Below are 9,320 nucleotides of genomic sequence, written 5' to 3' on the forward strand. Positions count from 1 at the left end.
AAAATCCTTCATCAAATCTCTCACTTTCGATTTCTCACGTTCCAATTCTGTTCCACATCCTCTGTTCTTCTCTCTGCGTTCTCTCGATGTGAACTCTCGGTATCTCACCTCTCTCCCTCGGTATCTCACCTCTCTTCACTCGGCCTAATCTCTACGGTTCTAATCTATACGCTCAGAATTTAAACAACAACAATAATGAAACTCTCATACTCGGTAATCTCAATCATGGATCATAAACTCATAACAACAATTTCGGTTAAAGCAACAGCAAAAACAATTCAGAGTCAAGCAACAAAAACGTCGAATCTCATGGCAATGGCAACTACAAACAGTTAAACAGCAACACGCATAGCAACAACAATAAAAACGAGTAGAGGGAACCTGAATTCACAACTTGATGAAGGTAGAACCTAGAAAACTAGAGATGACAAACTGTGCTCCTTCTTCTCCTTCGAAAATAAATCGGGAATATGCTTTCAGGTTGTTTGTGTGAACGTTGAGTCGTGGTGACGTTGATGTGAATCTGCTGTTGCAGAGCTGAAACCGTGATGTAGTAGCGCGAGTTGTGTGATTCGGTTGACAACGTGAAGTTGTTGGCTCGGTAACACTTGCGGTGATTACTTCGTCGTGTCTGTGTTTGTTGATGAAATAGAGGTGCATATTTGAAGATGACGTTGCGATGTAGGTGTTGTTGTTGATGAGTTCTGCAGGTGGTTGTTATGGATCTACTTCTGTGAATTGTGTTGTTCATGTATTGCAATGTTTTGAACCACGATGATGATGATCGTTTCTAAATGAATCAAGCTTTGGAGGAAGATTTTTTTTGTGAAAATTTTAGCAGCATAACAGTATATTTTCTTCCTCCCCTTCTGTGATGTATTGACACTGTTTATATAGGCAAAGTTTGGTGAAAAAAGCATGAGCTATTGAGAGGGAAATTTGTCACAATTTCTGGGTTTTTGGATGAAGTTTGGAGGGTGATCCGTGTGAAAGCATATGATGTAATATTGGCCCTTGATCATTTGAGTTGAAAGGCCATGATTGAATTGTGATGAGAATTGGAATATGAATTTGAAAGTGAAATTTTGTGGAGATTTGGATGAACAAAAACGTGAACTGCATGCTCAAAACGTGACCTCTCTCTTGCTGAGTGGAAATGCCATGCTTGAATATCACTACTAGAGTAAAAACGTGACTTGAAGCTTGTGGACCCACTTTCACTCCTCTTCCACCTATTTTAGTTAACATAAAAACAAAAAGAATAATACTAATAGAAAAAAAAATGGTTAGTAATAACTAAAATAAAAAGTAAAATGAGAAATGATTAAAGAAATAAAAGAAAATGATTTTATATTTTTTTATAGATTTTTTGAATAAGAACTTAAAACTATGAACTAGAAAAATGAAAACAAATGAACCTTAAACCTCAAATTGGCATATAATTGAGATATCAACTTTTACATCGACTACTTCGGAGCTATTGTGTTTCTGTTGTTGAAATTTAGGTTGCTTCATAAGTCAAAGAGCCAGAGTCTATCTAATCTGCAAAAAAGATTCATTTATGAAGTTCTATTAGTTACTGGAAAATTAAATTTGAATAAAATCAAGAATGTGGAGAAAATGATTATTGTGATTTTCAACTTGAAATGCAAGCCAATTTTACATTCTCTTAGATTGATGTCACATAATAATACTGTTAGGGAATGCCACAATCACGGTAGAACACCAACCCACTATCCGTGCTTAATAATAAAATTTACCACAATAAATTAGGTTTTAGAAAAAAATAATTTACTAACATGTCAAGTTAAAGAAATCATCATAATACAATTATAGTAGAACGGATGAACATGGTAATAAAAATCAAAACAAGCAGTAGATTTGTGAAATAAGAACGTGGTGTGGAAAATTGTTAACACAAAAGATTAATTGTTAAGAAAAAAACCATCAGTTAATCACCATATTATCATCTTATTTAAAACAAACGAATTAAAAATATAAAAATTGAAAATAAAGGGATTTTCATCGTTGAGTATTATACTACAGGTATTTCCATGAATACTGTAATATACTAACATTAAATATTATAATAAACTAATTTCTATATTGTGATACACTAATCTTTTATTTTAAGATGTATACTGCAATATAAAAAATTCCAAATCCACATTAGTAATAACAATAATAACAATATATGAATAATATGAATAATGAATACAGCAAAATTAAAGGCAATAAGTCAAAAAAACCAAATAAAAAAACCTAAAAACCAAATTAGGGTAAACTTAAATTTAATTCCCCAGCAGAGTCGCCAACTGTAGTAACCTGCCTAAAAATTAGAGCCGCCACCCTTTATTTAAAGGAAGGAAAAAGGGTAAAACTTTAAAATTAAAAAAAAATTAAGATTTTGGATAAGTAGGTTAATTAGATTGTGGGTAAGTAGGTTAATTAGGCAAAGGGAAAACTTTAAAATTAAAGAAAAATTAAGATTTTGGGTAAGTAGATTAATTAGATTTTGGGTAAGTATGTTAATTAGGCAAATGGAAGATTTTAGGTAAGTAGGTTAATTAGATTTTGGGTAAGTAGGTTAATTAGGCAAAGGGAAGGTGTTAGGCACCCTTTGCCTACTTGTACTCAAGGGGACCCATTTAGCCTTTTAGGTTTTTATGGGGACCCATTTAGCCTTTAGGTTTTTATAAAAAAAGTTTTTGTGATTGTCGACTAATAGATTTTAAAAAAAAGTAGACCTTTGGCCAAAGGGCAAAACCTTAAAGGTTTTGATAGAGCCATTGTCAGATCGAGACAACAATGATTATAGGCCAAAGACCAACCTCAAAGGTTTTGATAAGGCCATTAAAAGGAAAAACCTCAAAGATTTTGATAAGGTCATTGTCAGAGACGAAAATGACCATGGCTAAACCAAAATACAAAAACCTTTAAAAGATAAAAAAACATTAAAATTCAACAGAAGTCTCAGACGTTCATCATTGGCCAAAATAAAGACTTTTAAAAAGGGCCTCATATTAAATCATTGGCCAAAAGTTTTAAAAAGGTTTTAAGTAAGGGAGGCCTCATAGATTAATCATCGGCCAAAAATGTTTGAGTTTGCGATTGAGTTTGAATGATTTGAAATCGTGTTTGAGTGGTTTGAAAATTGCGTTTGAAGGGGGAAAGGGTTTGTCAGCTCTTGTCAGTCAATCGACAATGGCGGATTAGGGATGTTCAACACAAACCCTAAGACAAACGAAAACGTGGTTTGTGTGAAAAAGCGTAGTTTTGAGTGTGTGAATTTGTGAAAAAGCACGTGAAATTGGAAGAAGGTCCCTGATAGGATTGTCAAAGGTCCTATTTATAGTGTTAGAAAATTAGGTTAAAACCCACAAAATAAAAAACTTAAATTTTGCCATTTTTAAAAATTAATAATAAAATACCAATAATAATTAGTTAAATAATAATAATCCTAATTATAATAATATTAAAATTAATAATACTAAAATTCTAATAAGAGTCAGTAATAATATTTAATAATATTTAATAAAAATCCTTATGATAAGATAAATGGACTGACTAGTTTTGGGCCCAAAATACCTGCCAATTACAATCCAATAAAATAGTTTTATAAGAGCGTGAGTTTAAAAATAGATATGTTAAACCCCATAACTCTTAATTTTAATACCCTTGATAAATTATTAGACGAGAATTGATCGGGCAAATTTTGAGGTATGACAGATGGGTTTAAAGTTTATTGGGGTTTGAGGTTTATTAGGGTTTATAAGGGTATAAGGTTTATTATGGTTTAGGTTTTATTAGGGTTTAAGGTTTATTAGGGTTTAGGGTTAATAAGGTATTAAGGTTTATTAGGGTTTAGGGTTTATTAGGGTTTAGAGTTCAGGGATTAGGCTTCAAGGTTCAAGGTTCAGGGTTCAGGTTGTGCGTTTTTCTCTCCCCTTTCTATCCATATAAAGATCATGACCATTGAATACAAACTGAGAGAGTTATGGTTTTTGCAAGCAAAATACCTAAATCTTAGTTCTTAAGCACATTTGATTTAGTATGTAGGCTTCATTTTCGTGGCTATTTTAAAGTGCCTGACAAGCTTCAAATCAAAAATTTTCAAACATTAAAGTTGTAGGAAAAAGTTTTCCATTTCCAAAAAGTCTAATTTCCAGTCCATTGGTTCAAAATTGAGAGAGTTATGCATGGTAAAAGTAGGCTTCCCATTCATTTTTCACCAAAAGTCCATTTAGCACCAAAATGTTAATGTCAGGTTTTTAAGTTAAATTTCAAGATTTAGACCTCATCTTATGCCAATATGCACCACATGTGGGTTGCCTAAACTAACCAAACCATGTACTTTGCCCTTTGTACCTCCTTTTTACATTTTAGCCATTTTTTGTAACTTTTTCAAATCATTACATCTACTAATTATTTTTGACCCATCTTTGGAGGATCTTATTCTCACTTTATGAAAGAGCCCAAAACACAAAAATTTGGCCATGGATAAAACCCAAAAGGCTTCTTATAAAATAGCCACCTCACATGTGCAAATATTTTAAACTTAGTAATTAAGTAATTTATAAGTGCAAGTCCCCTACTGTCCCTCTTCCATGTGCTATATAAAGACCATTTGACCTCTCATAATCCCTATTTCATCCAATTATTCTCTCCATTTCCGAATCTATAATTTTAAGCTATCTTTCAAATTTCTCTTTATTTCTCAAGTTTCTCTTGTTACTACCTTTATTGGTCATCTTATTCAAGCTTAAGGATCAAGATTCTCTAGGTTTCTAAAACTCAGAGTTCAAGAAATTATGGATTTATTTTACACCAAGTAAGTTTCCTTAAGCTTAAATCACTCTCATCATAGGATTTTGAAGTTTAGAAACATGTTCATGCATCTTTAGCTGACACATATAATAGGTATGAGATGGGTTTAAAGTTTATTAGGGTTTAAGGTTTATCAGGGTTTAGGGTTTATAAGGGTTTAATGTTTATTAGGGTTTAGGGTTTATTAGGGTTTAAGGTTTATTAGGATTTAGGGTTTATAAGGTATTAAGGTTTATTATGGCGTAGGGCTTATTCGGATTTAGAGGTTAGGGTTCAAGGTTCAAGGTTCAGGGTTCAGGTTGTGCATTTTTCTATCCCCTTTCTATCCATATAAAGATCATGACAATTGAATACAAACTGAGAGAACTATGGTTTTTGCAAGCAAAATACATAATTCTTAGTTTTTAAGCACATTTGATTTAGTATGTAGGCTTCATTTTTCGTGGCTATTTTAAGGTTCTTTACAAGCTTCAAATAAAAAAGTTCCGAATACGAAAGTTGTAGGAAAAAGTTTTTCCTTTCCAAAAATCTAATTTCCTGTCCATTGGTTAAAAATTAGAGAGTTATGCATGGTAAAAGTAGACTTCCCATTCATTTTTCACCAAAAGTCCATTTAGCTCCAAAATGTTAATCTAAGGTTTTTACGACAAATTTCAATATCTAGACCTCATCTTATGCCAATATGCACCACATGTGGGTTTCCTAATCCAACTAAACCAAATTATATTTCCTTTGTACCTCATTTTAAATTTTAGCCATTTTTGGTACCTTTTTCAAATCACTACATCTACTAATTCTTTTAGGCCCATCTTTGGAGGATCTAACTCTCTCTTTATGAAAGAGCCCAAAACACAAAACTTTGGCCATGGATAGAACCCAAAACGCTTCTTTTAAAATAGCCACCTCACATGTGCAAAAATTTTAAACTTGGTGATTAAGCAATTTGTACGTGCAAGTCCCCTACTATCCCTCTTCCATGTGCTATATAAAGACCATTTGACCTCTCATAAACCTTATTTCATCCAACTATTCTCTCCATTTCCAAATCTATAATTTTGAGCTCTCTTTCAAATTTCTCTTCATTTCTCAAGTTTCTCTTGTTGCTATCTTTATTGCTCATCTTATTCAAGCTTAAGGATCAATATTCTCCAGGTTTCTAAAACTCAAAGTGCAAGGAAATATCATTTTTTACACCAAGTAAGTTTCCTTAATCTTAAATCACTCTCATCTTAGGATTTTGAAGTTTAGAAACATGTTCATGCATCTTTAGCTAACCCGTACAATAGGTGTGAGATGGGTTTAAAGTTTATTAGGGTTTAAGGTTTATCAGGGTTCAGGCTTCAGGGTTCAAGGATCACGGTTCAGGTTGTGCATTTTTCTCTTCCCTTTCTATCCATATAAAGATCATGACAATTGAATACAATTTGAGAGAGTTGTGGTTTTTGCAAGCAAAATACCTAAATCTTATTTTTTAAGCACATTTGATTTAGTATGTAGGCTTCATTTTCGTGGCTAATTTAAGGTAATTTATAAGCTTCAAATCAAAAAGTTCCGAACATGAAAGTTGTAGGAAAAAGTCTTCTCTTTCCAAAAAGTCCAATTTCCAGTCCATTGGTTCAAAATTGAGAGAGTTATGCATAGTAAAAGTAGGCTTCCCATTCATTTTTCACAAAAAGTCCATTTAGCACCAAAATGTTAATGTCAGGTTTTTAGGTCAAATTTCAAGGTCTAGACCTCATCTTATGCCAATATGCACCACATATGGGTTGCCTAAACCAACAAAACCAAGTAATTTGTCCTTTGTACCTCATATTTACATTTAAGCCATTTTTGGTAACTTTTTCAAATTACTACATCTACTAATTCTTTTTGGCCCATCTTTGGAGGATGTAATTCTCTCTTTATGAAAGAGCCTAAAACACAAAAATTTGGCCATGGATAGAACCCAAAACGCTTCTTTTAAAATAGCCACCTCACATGTGCAAAAATTTTAAACTTGGTGATTATGCAATTTGTAAGTACAAGTCCCCAACTATCCCTCTTCCATGTGCTATATAAAGACAATTTGACCTCTCATAAACCCTATTTCATCCAACTTTTCTCTCCATTTCCAAATCTATAATTTTGAGCTCTCTTTCAAATTTCTCTTCATTTCTCAAGTTTCTCTTATTGCTACCTTTATTGCTCATCTTATTTAAGCTTAAGGAACAAGATTCTCTAGGTTTCTAAAACTCAAAGTGCAAGGAATTATGATGTTTTTACACCAAGTAAGTTTCCTTAAGCTTAAATCACTCTCATCTTAGGATTTTGAAGTTTAGAAATATATTCATGCATGTTTAGCTGACCTATACAATAGGTATGAGATGGGTTTAAAGTTTATTAGGGTTTTTTAGGGTTTAAGGTTTATAAGGGTTTAGGGTTTATAAGGGTTTAATGTTTATTAGGGTTTAGGGTTTATTAGGGTTTAAGATTTATTAGGATTTAGGGTTTATAAGGTATTAAGGTTTATTTTGTTTAGGGTTTATTAGGATTTAGAGTTCAGTGTTCAGGGTTCAAGGTTCAGGGTTCAGGTTGTGCATTTTTCTCTCCCCTTTCTATCCTTATAAGGATCATGACAATTGAATACAAACTGAGAGAGTTATGGTTTTTGCAAGCAAAATACCTAAATCTTAGTTTTTAAGCACATTTGATTTAGTATGTAGGCTTCATTTTCGTGACTCTTTTAAGGTACTTTACAAGCTTCAATTCAAAAAGTTCCGAACATGAAAGTTGTAGGAAAAAGTTTTTCGTTTTCAAAAATCCCAATTTCCTGTCCATTGGTTCAAAATTGAGAGAGTTATGCATGGTAAAAGTAGGCTTCCCATTCATTTTTCAACAAAAGTCCATTTAGCACCAAAATGTTAATGTCGGGTTTTTAGGTCAAATTTCAAGGTCTAGACTTCATCTTATGCCAATATGCACCACATGTGGGTTGCCTAAACCAACCAAACAAAATAATTTTTCATTTGTACCTCATTTTTACATTTTAGCCATTTTTGGTAACTTTTTTAAATTACTACATCTACTAATTCTTTTTGGCCCATCTTTGGAGGATGTAATTCTCTCTTTATGAAAGAGCCTAAAACACAAAAATTTGGCCATGGATAGAACCCAAAACGCTTCTTTTAAAATAGCCACCTCACATGTGCAAAAATTTTAAACTTGGTGATTAAGCAATTTGTAAGTACAAGTCCCCAACTATCCCTCTTCCATGTGCTATATAAAGACAATTTGACCTCTCCTAAACCCTATTTCATCCAACTTTTCTCTCCATTTCCAAACTATAATTTTGAGCTCTCTTTCAAAATTCTCTACATTTCTCAAGTTTCTCTTATTGCTACCTTTATTGCTCATCTTATTTAAGCTTAAGGAGCAAGATTCTCTAGGTTTCTAAAACTCAAAGTGCAAGGAATTATGATGTTTTTACACCAAGTAAGTTTCCTTAAGCTTAAATCACTCTCATCTTAGGATTTTGAAGTTTAGAAATATATTCATGCATGTTTAGCTGACCTATACAATAGGTATGAGATGGGTTTAAAGTTTATTAGGGTTTTTTAGGGTTTAAGGTTTATAAGGGTTTAGGGTTTATAAGGGTTTAAGGTTTATTAGGGTTTAGGGTTTAAGATTTATTAGGATTTAGGGTTTATAAGGTATTAAGGTTTATTTTGTTTAGGGTTTATTAGGATTTAGAGTTCAGTGTTCAGGGTTCAAGGTTCAGGGTTCAGGTTGTGCATTTTTCTCTCCCCTTTCTATCCATATAAGGATCATGACAATTGAATACAAACTGAGAGAGTTATGGTTTTTGCAAGCAAAATACCTAAATCTTAGTTTTTAAGCACATTTGATTTAGTATGTAGGCTTCATTTTCGTGACTCTTTTAAGGTACTTTACAAGCTTCAATTCAAAAAGTTCCGAACATGAAAGTTGTAGGAAAAAATTTTTCCTTTTCAAAAAGTCCAATTTCCTGTCCATTGGTTCAAAATTGAGAGAGTTATGCATGGTAAAAGTAGGCTTCCCATTCATTTTTCAACAAAAGTCCATTTAGCACCAAAATGTTAATGTCAGGTTTTTTGGTCAAATTTCAAGGTCTAGACTTCATCTTATGCCAATATGCACCACATGTGGGTTGCCTAAACCAACCAAACAAAATAATTTTTCATTTGTACCTCATTTTTACATTTTAGCCATTTTTAGTAACTTTTTTAAATTACTACATCTACTAATTCTTTTTGGCCCATCTTTGGATGATCTAATTCTCTCTTTATGAAAGAGCCCAAAAAACAAAATTTTGGCCTTGGATAGAACCCAAAACGCTTATTTTAAAATAACCACCTCACATGTGCAAAAATTTTGAACTTGGTGATTAAGCAATTTGTAAGTGCAAGTCCCCTACTAACCCTCTTCCATGTGCTATATAAAGACCATTTGACCTCTCATAAACCCTAATTCATCCA

The sequence above is a fragment of the Vicia villosa genome, unplaced genomic scaffold (assembly GCF_029867415.1).
Source record: "Vicia villosa cultivar HV-30 ecotype Madison, WI unplaced genomic scaffold, Vvil1.0 ctg.003515F_1_1, whole genome shotgun sequence".
NCBI classification, from domain to species: Eukaryota; Viridiplantae; Streptophyta; class Magnoliopsida; order Fabales; family Fabaceae; genus Vicia; species Vicia villosa.